The 17,484-nt window shown below is 51.1% G+C and overlaps 1 long non-coding RNA gene across 1 annotated transcript; it reads right to left on the bottom strand.

Moving 5' to 3' along the window:
• Window positions 1-3,962: 3,962 nt before the first annotated feature.
• LOC142297100 (uncharacterized) lies at window positions 3,963-15,607 on the bottom strand. Its single transcript, XR_012751734.1, has 2 exons — window positions 15,479-15,607; window positions 3,963-5,240 (listed from the first exon to the last, which is right to left on the bottom strand). It is a non-coding gene; the product is annotated as an uncharacterized LOC142297100 (long non-coding RNA).
• Window positions 15,608-17,484: the final 1,877 nt, after the last annotated feature.

Here is a 17,484-nt window from a genome sequence, read left to right as displayed (position 1 = left end):
TGTACGCTCCTCTATAGATGTGAGCGGGGTGTGTACGCTCCTCTATAGATGTGAGCGGGGTGTGTACGCTCCTCTATAGATGTGAGCGGGGTGTGTACGCTCCTCTATAGATGTGAGCGGGGTGTGTACGCTCCTCTATAGATGTGAACGGGGTGTGTACGCTCCTCTATAGATGTGAGCGGGGTGTGTACGCTCCTCTATAGATGTGAGCGGGGTGTGTACGCTCCTCTATAGATGTGAGCGGGGTGTGTACGCTCCTCTATAGATGTGAGCGGGGTGTGTACGCTCCTCTATAGATGTGAGCGGGGTGTGTACGCTCCTCTATAGATGTGAGCGGGGTGTGTACGCTCCTCTATAGATGTGAGCGGGGTGTGTACGCTCCTCTATAGATGTGAGCGGGGTGTGTACGCTCCTCTATAGATGTGAGCGGGGTGTGTACGCTCCTCTATAGATGTGAGCGGGGTGTGTACGCTCCTCTATAGATGTGAGCGGGGTGTGTACGCTCCTCTATAGATGTGAGCGGGGTGTGTACGCTCCTCTATAGATGTGAGCGGGGTGTGTACGCTCCTCTATAGATGTGAGCGGGGTGTGTACGCTCCTCTATAGATGTGAGCGGGGTGTGTACGCTCCTCTATAGATGTGAGCGGGGTGTGTACGCTCCTCTATAGATGTGAGCGGGGTGTGTACGCTCCTCTATAGATGTGAGCGGGGTGTGTACGCTCCTCTATAGATGTGAGCGGGGTGTGTACGCTCCTCTATAGATGTGAGCGGGGTGTGTACGCTCCTCTATAGATGTGAGCGGGGTGTGTACGCTCCTCTATAGATGTGAGCGGGGTGTGTACGCTCCTCTATAGATGTGAGCGGGGTGTGGACGCTCCTCTATAGATGTGAGCGGGGTGTGGACGCTCCTCTATAGAGGTGAGCGGGGTGTGGACGCTCCTCTATAGAGGTGAGCGGGGTGTGGACGCTCCTCTATAGAGGTGAGCGGGGTGTGGACGCTCCTCTATAGAGGTGAGCGGGGTGTGTACGCTCCTCTATAGATGTGAGCGGGGTGTGTACGCTCCTCTATAGATGTGAGCGGGGTGTGGACGCTCCTCTATAGATGTGAGCGGGGTGTGGACGCTCCTCTATAGATGTGAGCGGGGTGTGGACGCTCCTCTATAGATGTGAGCGGGGTGTGGACGCTCCTCTATAGATGTGAGCGGGGTGTGTACGCTCCTCTATAGATGTGAGCGGGGTGTGTACGCTCCTCTATAGATGTGAGCGGGGTGTGTACGCTCCTCTATAGATGTGAGCGGGGTGTGTACGCTCCTCTATAGATGTGAGCGGGGTGTGTACGCTCCTCTATAGATGTGAGCGGGGTGTGTACGCTCCTCTATAGATGTGAGCGGGGTGTGGACGCTCCTCTATAGATGTGAGCGGGGTGTGGACGCTCCTCTATAGATGTGAGCGGGGTGTGGACGCTCCTCTATAGATGTGAGCGGGGTGTGTACGCTCCTCTATAGATGTGGGCGGGGTGTGTACGCTCCTCTATAGATGTGGGCGGGGTGTGTACGCTCCTCTATAGATGTGGGCGGGGTGTGTACGCTCCTCTATAGATGTGAGCGGGGTGTGTACGCTCCTCTATAGATGTGAGCGGGGTGTGTACGCTCCTCTATAGATGTGAGCGGGGTGTGTACGCTCCTCTATAGATGTGAGCGGGGTGTGTACGCTCCTCTATAGATGTGAGCGGGGTGTGTACGCTCCTCTATAGATGTGAGCGGGGTGTGTACGCTCCTCTATAGATGTGAGCGGGGTGTGTACGCTCCTCTATAGATGTGAGCGGGGTGTGTACGCTCCTCTATAGATGTGGGCGGGGTGTGTACGCTCCTCTATAGATGTGGGCGGGGTGTGTACGCTCCTCTATAGATGTGGGCGGGGTGTGTACGCTCCTCTATAGATGTGGGCGGGGTGTGTACGCTCCTCTATAGATGTGGGCGGGGTGTGTACGCTCCTCTATAGATGTGGGCGGGGTGTGTACGCTCCTCTATAGATGTGGGCGGGGTGTGTACGCTCCTCTATAGATGTGGGCGGGGTGTGTACGCTCCTCTATAGATGTGGGCGGGGTGTGTACGCTCCTCTATAGATGTGAGCGGGGTGTGTACGCTCCTCTATAGATGTGAGCGGGGTGTGTACGCTCCTCTATAGATGTGAGCGGGGTGTGTACGCTCCTCTATAGATGTGAGCGGGGTGTGTCCGCTCCTCTATAGATGTGAGCGGGGTGTGTCCGCTCCTCTATAGATGTGAGCGGGGTGTGTCCGCTCCTCTATAGATGTGAGCGGGGTGTGTCCGCTCCTCTATAGATGTGAGCGGGGTGTGTCCGCTCCTCTATAGATGTGAGCGGGGTGTGTCCGCTCCTCTATAGATGTGAGCGGGGTGTGTCCGCTCCTCTATAGATGTGAGCGGGGTGTGTCCGCTCCTCTATAGATGTGAGCGGGGTGTGTCCGCTCCTCTATAGATGTGAGCGGGGTGTGTCCGCTCCTCTATAGATGTGAGCGGGGTGTGTCCGCTCCTCTATAGATGTGAGCGGGGTGTGTCCGCTCCTCTATAGATGTGAGCGGGGTGTGTCCGCTCCTCTATAGATGTGAGCGGGGTGTGTCCGCTCCTCTATAGATGTGAGCGGGGTGTGTCCGCTCCTCTATAGATGTGAGCGGGGTGTGTCCGCTCCTCTATAGATGTGAGCGGGGTGTGTCCGCTCCTCTATAGATGTGAGCGGGGTGTGTCCGCTCCTCTATAGATGTGAGCGGGGTGTGTCCGCTCCTCTATAGATGTGAGCGGGGTGTGTCCGCTCCTCTATAGATGTGAGCGGGGTGTGTCCGCTCCTCTATAGATGTGAGCGGGGTGTGTCCGCTCCTCTATAGATGTGAGCGGGGTGTGTCCGCTCCTCTATAGATGTGAGCGGGGTGTGTCCGCTCCTCTATAGATGTGAGCGGGGTGTGTCCGCTCCTCTATAGATGTGAGCGGGGTGTGTCCGCTCCTCTATAGATGTGAGCGGGGTGTGTCCGCTCCTCTATAGATGTGAGCGGGGTGTGGACGCTCCTCTATAGATGTGAGCGGGGTGTGTCCGCTCCTCTATAGATGTGAGCGGGGTGTGGACGCTCCTCTATAGATGTGAGCGGGGTGTGGACGCTCCTCTATAGATGTGAGCGGGGTGTGGACGCTCCTCTATAGATGTGAGCGGGGTGTGGACGCTCCTCTATAGATGTGAGCGGGGTGTGGACGCTCCTCTATAGATGTGAGCGGGGTGTGGACGCTCCTCTATAGATGTGAGCGGGGTGTGGACGCTCCTCTATAGATGTGAGCGGGGTGTGGACGCTCCTCTATAGATGTGAGCGGGGTGTGGACGCTCCTCTATAGATGTGAGCGGGGTGTGGACGCTCCTCTATAGATGTGAGCGGGGTGTGGACGCTCCTCTATAGATGTGAGCGGGGTGTGGACGCTCCTCTATAGATGTGAGCGGGGTGTGGACGCTCCTCTATAGATGTGAGCGGGGTGTGGACGCTCCTCTATAGATGTGAGCGGGGTGTGGACGCTCCTCTATAGATGTGAGCGGGGTGTGGACGCTCCTCTATAGATGTGAGCGGGGTGTGGACGCTCCTCTATAGATGTGAGCGGGGTGTGGACGCTCCTCTATAGATGTGAGCGGGGTGTGGACGCTCCTCTATAGATGTGAGCGGGGTGTGTACGCTCCTCTATAGATGTGAGCGGGGTGTGTACGCTCCTCTATAGATGTGAGCGGGGTGTGTACACTCCTCTATAGATGTGAGCGGGGTGTGTACACTCCTCTATAGATGTGAGCGGGGTGTGTACTGTCGTGGAAACCACTTTCTTGGGAGAGCTAATTTAGGGTGAGATACAAAGTGATCTCCAGATCTGCCAGTGTTGGTCCAATTAATAGCGATGCATCGGAGACGAACACACAGTTAATGTCCGTGTACCAGGCTTTGTCTGAAATCTCAGATGCCCAAGACACTAGTTTTATTACTGTCACAAAGAAAGGGGCATGACCTAATAGATTACCTTAAATGGGTATATAGGTTGACAAAAACAAGATCGTAAATGATGGATCGGCTGCATTCCTAAGTCTAGTTCTGTCCAGTTTTCTGGACATTCATTAACAAAGACCTTTGAGACTAAAAGCATCTTTATAACAAAGAGTACACCCTGTGTTATTGCTTTTATGAATAACACTTATGAAGCTAATATAAAAGTACAAAATTATCAAAGATATATTTATATATAAATTGCTTAAATGATAATCTAACCTAATATAAAATATTAACCATAACAATTCCTCCCTTTTTATTATTTACAGACAATTTATCCACCAGCTATATCCCCATGCTGAGACAGCATGAAGGGGCCAAACCCGTTCACTGATAGATATCTTGTTTGTAAACTTCATCATATATGTTTACCAAGGGAGCACTTTGATGTTTTGCAGATGTCTTAACTGACGGCCTGTGATGTTTGATCTTACGAGTCTCTTTACCTAATGTTGTCACAACAAATATACCAATTCTTGCAGCTACATACACTAATAGTACCAACATTCCCATCTGTAGAATGCCCATCAGCCACCCAGTGATACCTGAGAACCAAATTGTCAGAGACATTTGTCTGCAGCTCGGTTATATAGGGAATGTTTAGGTAAAGTTGTTCACAAATCTACACAGAGTGTGTAAACCACAGTTCACTATTGCTCAAAACATCCTTGGTCACTTTTCTGGAAACAACTATCATTACAAATAATCACGAGTAATTGAAGTACTCTCACAGTTTTTCCAGTCCTAAGAGTGTGAGCATCACAGGCGTAACTTATAGTCCTCATATAGGGTCAGGGGATCTGCAAGATATGGCGTAGAATTAGAAGATATTGGGCTCGGAGTGCATATCCAACAGTTCTTAGTGCTTTAGAGTCCATATCTTGGAACAGAACTTGGTGATGCTTTAGCAGTTTGTTATCACAGTCCTCTTTTAGTGCCTCATTGATGGGACAAGAGGTACAGTTGCCATCAGCATAATCCAAAAGGCAGAGTGGTTATCTTTGTATCTTTGCCTTGGATCTTGACAGAAGTGGCAGTGGTTAGCATCACTTAGAATGGTTCCCTGGATCTAGGCTCCAATGGTCTCCTTATGTGTCTCTTGACCACGACCCAGTCACCTGGTGCCGGTGTGTGTGCCGCTTATAAACATGGGGTCTGGGATGGAGGAAAGAACACAGTTATGAGTAACAGTCAGATGTTTGTGCAACTCAGCGACATATTCAGTGAGAAAAGCATACGAGGCCTGCAATTGCTGTGGGAAATATAATTCTGTCTCAGGAACACTACCAAACATTAATTCATATGGGGACAGCTTCTTTATACCTCTTCAGGCAGTTCTCACTGAAAGCAATGTGGTGGGCAAGCAATCTACCCAGGGCAAGTGTGTTTCCTCCATGCACTTTAATTTAAGAGTACCGTTAAAGCGTTCCACCTTCCCACTACTTTGTGGGTCATAGGGAACGTGGAAAGCATGTTCTAATCCCAAAGTAGCCATGATCTGTTTCATTTAATTCTCCATTGAAGTAAGCACCTCTGTTACTTTCTATAGTTTTGGGAAACCCATATCTGCAAACCACCTTACTTATTACTTTCTTGATGGTAATTGTGGTCTTTATATTATCTTTCATCACGGTCTAAGCTTCAGACATACCAGGACATATTCATAAGTACCCACCTTAGGCAGCAGTATGTAGTCCACCTGCAGTCTCTGAAATGAGTAATCTGGTTTTGGTGCTGAATTTCTGCGGAACTCAAATAGGCCTACCGGGGCTGTGTTTTGCACAAACAAGACATACTTTGCAGCCATATTCGGGAACCCTGGGGCACATCAGTTTTGCAGCACTACCGCACACGTCACACCTTTGCACCGGAGAATGTGCCAGGGCAGCCATCATGGGGAACAGGCAGCGTGGGAGGCAAATCCGGGTGTTTACCTGCCATACCCCTGACTCTGACCGTACAGCGCCCACTTTGACCCACGCATTCTGTTCGTTTGAGGGGGCCTGGGTCTGGAAGACCTGCAATAGTTCACGATCAACAGCCACTGGGGCCGGTACGGTGCCAGCCTCCTTTGCTGTAAGGGGGCACCCCGCACTATCGGTCACTAAGCTCCCTGAGAGGGCTATGTCTGTTATGGCCAGTATGTCTGTCAGAGGCAGTCTTGCTGCTTCTTTTAGCCGCCTTGTCGGCCAGTGCATTCCCTACTGCAAGGGGAGTTCGTTCCCGCGCGTGTGCCGATACTTTGACTATGGCTGCCCTTCGGGGAAGGGTGAGTGCTGTCAGTAGCTGCTCTACTGCCTGCGCATTCTTTATGGGTTTGCCAACAGAGGTCAGGAAATTACGGCTTCGCCAAATGGCGCCAAATTCGTGTGCTACCCCAAAAGCATATTGTGAGTCAGAAAATACATTGCTCTTCTTACCTTTTCCAAGACTGCACATTACAGCGAATGCCTTCAACTCAAACCTCTTGCGCAGAGTAGCTCGAAGGGAATGGTTCTTACTGCCTTACCATTGTGGACTACTGCATACCCGGTGATGAACAGTCCTTGATCATTGTCCAAAGCTCTGGAACCATCTATAAAATACTCAGCAGAGGGGTTAGTGAGTGGTACATCAGTGATATTTGTCAAGTCCTCTGTTTCTGCCTCCACCAATGCCTGACAGTCATGTGTCATATCAAACTGAACTTCTTCATCTGCTAGTTTGAAAAACAGGGGCAAGTCTTGTCTCACGGTCTCTCCCACAGGGACATGTCTTGTCTCATGGTCCCTCCCTCAGGGGCAGGTCTTGTCTCACGGTCTCTCCCACAGGGACAGGTCTTGTCTCATGGTCCCTCCCACAGGGGCCGGTCTTGTCTCACGGTCCCTCCCACAGGGACAGGTCTTGGCTCACGATCCCTCCCACTTCCCCATCCAAATATTCTCCTCCCTTTTCTACAATCCACTGTTAATCATGCAGCTGGATTTAGACCATTACAGTTTGAGAGCATTATGGGGGAATGTAAAGAGGGAAAAGCTTAATATTTGTCCGGCCTTTATACTGAAGGATGGTGGGTCTGAGCCTGTTGGAGTCTTTCAGATACAGCATGAGGAGCTTGGAGTGAGGGGGCAGCTTAACACTATGTCCTCTGTCTTTCTAATAGAGTCCTGAAACAGCTGCCCAGCTCTTACACAAGCAGGGGTCACTGTAATAACTGAATGTAGTATCCCAGAGTAATACTCTGGAGGGTGCTGTCTACCACCGTGTTCTTGGGTGAGGACGCCGGCTATATGTCCAACCTGCTTGTGGCGGTAAAGGGTTAAAGCTTTTTCCCACGTCTATTTTGCTTATGTGAACACAACTGTCTGGATTTATTCTCAAGTCAAACAACTAGCTTTGGGAATTGTCAGTCAGGATTCGGAGATTACACAGAGTGCCTTCTTTTAAGGGGGGGTGGGGGGGGTGGTCACCTTGGGCCCAATTAGGGTAAATTATATGCAGGTCCCAATTTTCTGCAACACGTCTGTCCTTAAATTAATAAGTGAATATGAGAAAACTAAAACCTGGGTCACAAAAAAGAAACAATGAATATAGTCCCCGGGGGATGACAATGGGGTTGTGGGAGACGTCTGAATTGTCAGTTTCCTATGGTGGTGGGGGTCACGATAGTAGTTGTTGCCTTTTTGGGACATTTGTCCCCTCAAAACAAAAAAAAAAAAACCTTTTTTGTCCACAAGCCCAACCTTTTACATTGCTGTAGTCTAAGCCTTTAAAGCCTCTAGGGCTGTGACAACTCCACACCCTGATGAAGGTGACACTAATCACAAAACCACACATTGGTTCTGGACATCACACACCAACAAGATGTCTGTAGCGAGGCACCATCCTCTCACACATTGTGCTATCTTCCTATGCAGCATGGCTGACATACCTTCAGTCTGTTTAGCTGACACATTTACCATTGCTACTGCTTGCACATTTTCTCTTTTTTTTTTTTTTTTAGCACCTTACATTTACACCATTTACGTTTGTATGGTTCTTCATACATTGCTGCTGTAATATACTTCACCATCATTCCATTCTGTTCTATAAGCTCATTGCCTTACACACACACGCAGCATGTTACTTTTTATAACGCATACTGTTTTTTTTTGTATCATTATAGGTCAATACGGGTCTATTCACATTCTAACCTGTTTGTTTTTATCTTTCAAACAGTCTTCACATTTGCAGAAAAAAAACATCTCCCAAAACAAAGAAATTCCAATAACATTTTGCATCAATCCATTGCTTCATTCCCTTTTCGTCTTTCTTCTATACCCTTTGTAGGGACATGGGTGGTACCTCTGAGGCTGATTACATCCTATAGCTGCCAGTCCTCTGACTGCAACTTCAATGCCCGCAGTTAACCGTAGAACTGAAATGGGCCATAGAGTCTTAACCGCAGAAGACTCTACTCTTCTCCCAGCACCAATTTGCTCGCAAGAGAAGGATTTCTACTCCCAGAACCACTGTTCTCGCAAGAGAAGAATTTCTAGGAAGCATCAGGTTACCAGCCCTCTGTACCCGTACAATTTTGATACAGAACCAAACAAATAACAATTCATAAACTCTACTACCAACAGTTATTGGGATTACTTCTACTTCTCAATATAATATATCATGGGAGACTAAGCTAATTTCCTACAAAATCTCCATCTACCTGTGACTCAAACAGATTACATCAAACACAAGAGAGACAGTGTATCCAGACCAGAGCATATCAGATTTCAACTACTCAAACAAGTTCCCTTTCTTGTCCTGTAGAGGGCGCAGCTCCAAAAATAAAATCTTCAATAAGTTTTCCCTCTCTGGCTAATGGCTATATGTTTCTTTGTCTGGATAAACTGGATGATTACAAACTACACCTCCTATTAAGCCAATTCCCATCTTAAATGCAAATTGAAGAGAACATAAACGCCAGCACAATGGTTTGTCAGATTTTTACAATACATCCGTCACTCAAAGATCAATCAGTCCCACATTAAAGGATCCTCATAGCTTAAAATATAATTCCAGACATAACAGTCATATAGAAAACACAGGACAACATATAATCTTTCAACTGCTGAGATGATATACTCTTCATTCAATTTCCTTCAACAATCATTCGCACATTTAAAAACACATTGATACATATAACAGATCACAGATGGCATATCTCTATTATTTCAATCATACACACAAAATCCAAACACTGGCAGAGGTTTGATAAGAATGGTCTTGTTGGACCACTACGTACCCGTCTCGGACCTCCAGAAAGCACTGAAACATTTGTAACACAATGGGTTACTCACCGCGGATTTTGTTCAGTGGTTCCTGGGAAGGTCTTTATAGTCGGGTCACAGAGAGGTCCAGTTAACCATCCTGGGTTTCGGCACCATGTTCTGTCGTGGAAACCACTTTCTTGGGAGAGCTAATTTAGGGTGAGATACAAAGTGATCTCCAGATCTGCCAGTGTTGGTCCAATTAATAGCGATGCATCGGAGACAAACACACGAACACACAGTTAATGTCCGTGTACCAGGCTTTGTCTGAAATCTCAGATGCCCAAGACACTAGTTTTATTACTGTCACAAAGAAAGGGGCATGACCTAATAGATTACCTTAAATGGGTATATAGGTTGACAAAAACAAGATCGTAAATGATGGATCGGCTGCATTCCTAAGTCTAGTTCTGTCCAGTTTTCTGGACATTCATTAACAAAGACCTTTGAGACTAAAAGCATCTTTATAACAAAGAGTACACCCTGTGTTATTGCTTTTATGAATAACACTTATGAAGCTAATATAAAAGTACAAAATTATCAAAGATATATTTATATATAAATTGCTTAAATGATAATCTAACCTAATATAAAATATTAACCATAACAGTACGCTCCTCTATAGATGTGAGCGGGGTGTGTCCGCTCCTCTATAGATGTGAGCGGGGTGTGTCCGCTCCTCTATAGATGTGAGCGGGGTGTGTCCGCTCCTCTATAGATGTGAGCGGGGTGTGTCCGCTCCTCTATAGATGTGAGCGGGGTGTGTCCGCTCCTCTATAGATGTGAGCGGGGTGTGTCCGCTCCTCTATAGATGTGAGCGGGGTGTGTCCGCTCCTCTATAGATGTGAGCGGGGTGTGTCCGCTCCTCTATAGATGTGAGCGGGGTGTGTCCGCTCCTCTATAGATGTGAGCGGGGTGTGTCCGCTCCTCTATAGATGTGAGCGGGGTGTGTCCGCTCCTCTATAGATGTGAGCGGGGTGTGTCCGCTCCTCTATAGATGTGAGCGGGGTGTGTACGCTCCTCTATAGATGTGAGCGGGGTGTGTCCGCTCCTCTATAGATGTGAGCGGGGTGTGTCCGCTCCTCTATAGATGTGAGCGGGGTGTGTACGCTCCTCTATAGATGTGAGCGGGGTGTGTCCGCTCCTCTATAGATGTGAGCGGGGTGTGTCCGCTCCTCTATAGATGTGAGCGGGGTGTGTCCGCTCCTCTATAGATGTGAGCGGGGTGTGTCCGCTCCTCTATAGATGTGAGCGGGGTGTGTCCGCTCCTCTATAGATGTGAGCGGGGTGTGTCCGCTCCTCTATAGATGTGAGCGGGGTGTGTCCGCTCCTCTATAGATGTGAGCGGGGTGTGTCCGCTCCTCTATAGATGTGAGCGGGGTGTGTCCGCTCCTCTATAGATGTGAGCGGGGTGTGTCCGCTCCTCTATAGATGTGAGCGGGGTGTGTCCGCTCCTCTATAGATGTGAGCGGGGTGTGTCCGCTCCTCTATAGATGTGAGCGGGGTGTGTCCGCTCCTCTATAGATGTGAGCGGGGTGTGTCCGCTCCTCTATAGATGTGAGCGGGGTGTGTCCGCTCCTCTATAGATGTGAGCGGGGTGTGTCCGCTCCTCTATAGATGTGAGCGGGGTGTGTCCGCTCCTCTATAGATGTGAGCGGGGTGTGTCCGCTCCTCTATAGATGTGAGCGGGGTGTGTCCGCTCCTCTATAGATGTGAGCGGGGTGTGTCCGCTCCTCTATAGATGTGAGCGGGGTGTGTCCGCTCCTCTATAGATGTGAGCGGGGTGTGTCCGCTCCTCTATAGATGTGAGCGGGGTGTGTCCGCTCCTCTATAGATGTGAGCGGGGTGTGTCCGCTCCTCTATAGATGTGAGCGGGGTGTGTCCGCTCCTCTATAGATGTGAGCGGGGTGTGTCCGCTCCTCTATAGATGTGAGCGGGGTGTGTCCGCTCCTCTATAGATGTGAGCGGGGTGTGTCCGCTCCTCTATAGATGTGAGCGGGGTGTGTCCGCTCCTCTATAGATGTGAGCGGGGTGTGTCCGCTCCTCTATAGATGTGAGCGGGGTGTGTCCGCTCCTCTATAGATGTGAGCGGGGTGTGTCCGCTCCTCTATAGATGTGAGCGGGGTGTGTCCGCTCCTCTATAGATGTGAGCGGGGTGTGTCCGCTCCTCTATAGATGTGAGCGGGGTGTGTCCGCTCCTCTATAGATGTGAGCGGGGTGTGTCCGCTCCTCTATAGATGTGAGCGGGGTGTGTCCGCTCCTCTATAGATGTGAGCGGGGTGTGTCCGCTCCTCTATAGATGTGAGCGGGGTGTGTCCGCTCCTCTATAGATGTGAGCGGGGTGTGTCCGCTCCTCTATAGATGTGAGCGGGGTGTGTCCGCTCCTCTATAGATGTGAGCGGGGTGTGTCCGCTCCTCTATAGATGTGAGCGGGGTGTGTCCGCTCCTCTATAGATGTGAGCGGGGTGTGTCCGCTCCTCTATAGATGTGAGCGGGGTGTGTCCGCTCCTCTATAGATGTGAGCGGGGTGTGTCCGCTCCTCTATAGATGTGAGCGGGGTGTGTCCGCTCCTCTATAGATGTGAGCGGGGTGTGTCCGCTCCTCTATAGATGTGAGCGGGGTGTGTCCGCTCCTCTATAGATGTGAGCGGGGTGTGTCCGCTCCTCTATAGATGTGAGCGGGGTGTGTCCGCTCCTCTATAGATGTGAGCGGGGTGTGTCCGCTCCTCTATAGATGTGAGCGGGGTGTGTCCGCTCCTCTATAGATGTGAGCGGGGTGTGTCCGCTCCTCTATAGATGTGAGCGGGGTGTGTCCGCTCCTCTATAGATGTGAGCGGGGTGTGTCCGCTCCTCTATAGATGTGAGCGGGGTGTGTCCGCTCCTCTATAGATGTGAGCGGGGTGTGTACGCTCCTCTATAGATGTGAGCGGGGTGTGGACGCTCCTCTATAGATGTGAGCGGGGTGTGGACGCTCCTCTATAGATGTGAGCGGGGTGTGGACGCTCCTCTATAGATGTGAGCGGGGTGTGGACGCTCCTCTATAGATGTGAGCGGGGTGTGGACGCTCCTCTATAGATGTGAGCGGGGTGTGGACGCTCCTCTATAGATGTGAGCGGGGTGTGGACGCTCCTCTATAGATGTGAGCGGGGTGTGTCCGCTCCTCTATAGATGTGAGCGGGGTGTGGACGCTCCTCTATAGATGTGAGCGGGGTGTGTCCGCTCCTCTATAGATGTGAGCGGGGTGTGTCCGCTCCTCTATAGATGTGAGCGGGGTGTGTACGCTCCTCTATAGATGTGAGCGGGGTGTGTACGCTCCTCTATAGATGTGAGCGGGGTGTGTACGCTCCTCTATAGATGTGAGCGGGGTGTGTACGCTCCTCTATAGATGTGAGCGGGGTGTGTACGCTCCTCTATAGATGTGAGCGGGGTGTGTACGCTCCTCTATAGATGTGAGCGGGGTGTGGACGCTCCTCTATAGATGTGAGCGGGGTGTGTACGCTCCTCTATAGATGTGAGCGGGGTGTGGACGCTCCTCTATAGATGTGAGCGGGGTGTGTACGCTCCTCTATAGATGTGAGCGGGGTGTGTACGCTCCTCTATAGATGTGAGCGGGGTGTGTACGCTCCTCTATAGATGTGAGCGGGGTGTGTACGCTCCTCTATAGATGTGAGCGGGGTGTGTACGCTCCTCTATAGATGTGAGCGGGGTGTGTACGCTCCTCTATAGATGTGAGCGGGGTGTGTACGCTCCTCTATAGATGTGAGCGGGGTGTGTACGCTCCTCTATAGATGTGAGCGGGGTGTGTACGCTCCTCTATAGATGTGAGCGGGGTGTGTACGCTCCTCTATAGATGTGAGCGGGGTGTGGACGCTCCTCTATAGATGTGAGCGGGGTGTGGACGCTCCTCTATAGATGTGAGCGGGGTGTGTACACTCCTCTATAGATGTGAGCGGGGTGTGTACACTCCTCTATAGATGTGAGCGGGGTGTGTACGCTCCTCTATAGATGTGAGCGGGGTGTGTACGCTCCTCTATAGATGTGAGCGGGGTGTGGACGCTCCTCTATAGATGTGAGCGGGGTGTGTCCGCTCCTCTATAGATGTGAGCGGGGTGTGTCCGCTCCTCTATAGATGTGAGCGGGGTGTGTCCGCTCCTCTATAGATGTGAGCGGGGTGTGTCCGCTCCTCTATAGATGTGAGCGGGGTGTGTCCGCTCCTCTATAGATGTGAGCGGGGTGTGTCCGCTCCTCTATAGATGTGAGCGGGGTGTGTCCGCTCCTCTATAGATGTGAGCGGGGTGTGTCCGCTCCTCTATAGATGTGAGCGGGGTGTGTCCGCTCCTCTATAGATGTGAGCGGGGTGTGTACGCTCCTCTATAGATGTGAGCGGGGTGTGTACGCTCCTCTATAGATGTGAGCGGGGTGTGTACGCTCCTCTATAGATGTGAGCGGGGTGTGTACGCTCCTCTATAGATGTGAGCGGGGTGTGTACGCTCCTCTATAGATGTGAGCGGGGTGTGGACGCTCCTCTATAGATGTGAGCGGGGTGTGGACGCTCCTCTATAGATGTGAGCGGGGTGTGTACGCTCCTCTATAGATGTGAGCGGGGTGTGGACGCTCCTCTATAGATGTGAGCGGGGTGTGTACACTCCTCTATAGATGTGAGCGGGGTGTGTACACTCCTCTATAGATGTGAGCGGGGTGTGTACGCTCCTCTATAGATGTGAGCGGGGTGTGTACGCTCCTCTATAGATGTGAGCGGGGTGTGTACGCTCCTCTATAGATGTGAGCGGGGTGTGTACGCTCCTCTATAGATGTGAGCGGGGTGTGTACGCTCCTCTATAGATGTGAGCGGGGTGTGTACGCTCCTCTATAGATGTGAGCGGGGTGTGTACACTCCTCTATAGATGTGAGCGGGGTGTGTACACTCCTCTATAGATGTGAGCGGGGTGTGTACGCTCCTCTATAGATGTGAGCGGGGTGTGGACGCTCCTCTATAGATGTGAGCGGGGTGTGTACGCTCCTCTATAGATGTGAGCGGGGTGTGGACGCTCCTCTATAGATGTGAGCGGGGTGTGTACACTCCTCTATAGATGTGAGCGGGGTGTGTCCGCTCCTCTATAGATGTGAGCGGGGTGTGTACACTCCTCTATAGATGTGAGCGGGGTGTGTACGCTCCTCTATAGATGTGAGCGGGGTGTGTACACTCCTCTATAGATGTGAGCGGGGTGTGTACACTCCTCTATAGATGTGAGCGGGGTGTGTACGCTCCTCTATAGATGTGAGCGGGGTGTGTCCGCTCCTCTATAGATGTGAGCGGGGTGTGTCCGCTCCTCTATAGATGTGAGCGGGGTGTGTACGCTCCTCTATAGATGTGAGCGGGGTGTGTACGCTCCTCTATAGATGTGAGCGGGGTGTGTACGCTCCTCTATAGATGTGAGCGGGGTGTGGACGCTCCTCTATAGATGTGAGCGGGGTGTGTCCGCTCCTCTATAGAGGTGAGCGGGGTGTGGACGCTCCTCTATAGATGTGAGCGGGGTGTGGACGCTCCTCTATAGATGTGAGCGGGGTGTGTCCGCTCCTCTATAGATGTGAGCGGGGTGTGGACGCTCCTCTATAGATGTGAGCGGGGTGTGTACGCTCCTCTATAGATGTGAGCGGGGTGTGTACGCTCCTCTATAGATGTGAGCGGGGTGTGTACGCTCCTCTATAGATGTGAGCGGGGTGTGTACGCTCCTCTATAGATGTGAGCGGGGTGTGTACACTCCTCTATAGATGTGAGCGGGGTGTGTACACTCCTCTATAGATGTGAGCGGGGTGTGTACGCTCCTCTATAGATGTGAGCGGGGTGTGTACACTCCTCTATAGATGTGAGCGGGGTGTGTACACTCCTCTATAGATGTGAGCGGGGTGTGTCCGCTCCTCTATAGATGTGAGCGGGGTGTGTACGCTCCTCTATAGATGTGAGCGGGGTGTGTACGCTCCTCTATAGATGTGAGCGGGGTGTGTACGCTCCTCTATAGATGTGAGCGGGGTGTGTACGCTCCTCTATAGATGTGAGTGGGTTCTGGCTTCTTTCTGTCACATTCCCACAATCCTCTGCGGTTCTTACCTTCCCCCGGAGCCTGTGCGTCCTCTGTGTATAGAAGAGCCGGAGCTGCTTATATACCCGGGATACAGCGGCTGACACCAGAGACAACAGCTTGTACTGCAAGAGCTGATGGACCTGTGTTGACGTCACACCATGTGACCACACCATGTGACCATTTTATGTCACTCAGGGGGCGGAGCGCAGAAGAAATACTGAAGGGCCGATGCGGACGTCAACCATGTGACCATATCATGTGATTGAGGGGCGGTGCTATGAAGAAATATTTGCTAGAGAAGGACCTGTGGGTGACGTCAGATCATGTGACAGAGGGGGCGGAGCTGAGGAGAATGAGTGACGCTTCGCGCTGGGTGGAGCCTGCAGTGCGCGCCCTCCTCCCTTCTTTCCTCAGGATTTACGTATTGTAGATGATTAAATGTATGGGCGTCTTCCAGGTAGATTCTTGCATATGGGCTGCTCGCAGGTATGACGTAATTCGTCACATGATAGGGGGCGTTCATAAAATGTGGCTGACTGGCTGGATAGTTTCCACAGGGAGTAGGCCGTGTGCACACCGGGCGCTGGTTTAGCTGCAGGTTTTCTGGCTTTTTTTTTTCAATAAAAGGCATAATCTTGCAAGCAAAGTCTAAGACAATCCCGTCACACACACACACACACACACACACACACACAATCCCGTCACACACACACACACACACACACAATCCCGTCACATCCTGTCACGCACACACAATCCTGTCACACACACACACACACACACACACACACACACACACACACACACACACATATATATATATATATACACACACACACACACCATCCTGTCACACACACACACACACACCATCCTGTCACACACACACACACACACACACCATCCTGTCACACACACACACACACACACACACCATCCTGTCACACACACACACACACACACACCATCCTGTCACACACACACACACACACACACCATCCTGTCACACACACACACACACACACACACACCATCCTGTCACACACACACACACACACACCATCCTGTCACACACACACACACACACACACACACACACCATCCTGTCACACACACACCATCCTGTCACACACACACACACCATCCTGTCACACACACACACACACACCATCCTGTCACACACACACACACACACACCATCCTGTCACACACACACACACACACACACACACACACACACCATCCTGTCACACACACACACACACACCATCCTGTCACACACACACACACCATCCTGTCACACACACACACACACACCATCCTGTCACACACACACACACACCATCCTGTCACACACACACACACACACACACACCATCCTGTCACACACACACACACACCATCCTGTCACACACACACACACACCATCCTGTCACACACACACACACACACCATCCTGTCACACACACACACCATCCCGTCACACACACACACACACACCATCCCGTCACACACACACACACACACACCATCCTGTCACACACACACACACCATCCTGTCACACACACACACACACACCATCCTGTCACACACAATCCCGTCACATCCTGTGTCACACACACACACACACACACCATCCTGTCACACACACACACACCATCCTGTCACACACACACACACACACCATCCTGTCACACACACACACACACCATCCTGTCACACACACACACACACCATCCTGTCACACACACACACACACCATCCTGTCACACACACACACACACACACCATCCTGTCACACACACACACACACACACACACCATCCTGTCACACACACACACACACACCATCCTGTCACACACAATCCCGTCACATCCTGTGTCACTCACACACACACACACACACCATCCTGTCACACACACACACACACACACACCATCCTGTCACACACACACACACACACACCATCCTGTCACACACACACACACACCATCCTGTCACACACACACACCATCCTGTCACACACACAC

This window comes from Anomaloglossus baeobatrachus, chromosome 3 (assembly GCF_048569485.1).
Source record: "Anomaloglossus baeobatrachus isolate aAnoBae1 chromosome 3, aAnoBae1.hap1, whole genome shotgun sequence".
Classification (NCBI taxonomy): Eukaryota; Metazoa; Chordata; class Amphibia; order Anura; family Aromobatidae; genus Anomaloglossus; species Anomaloglossus baeobatrachus.
This window is presented reverse-complemented; position numbering and strand designations above follow the sequence as displayed.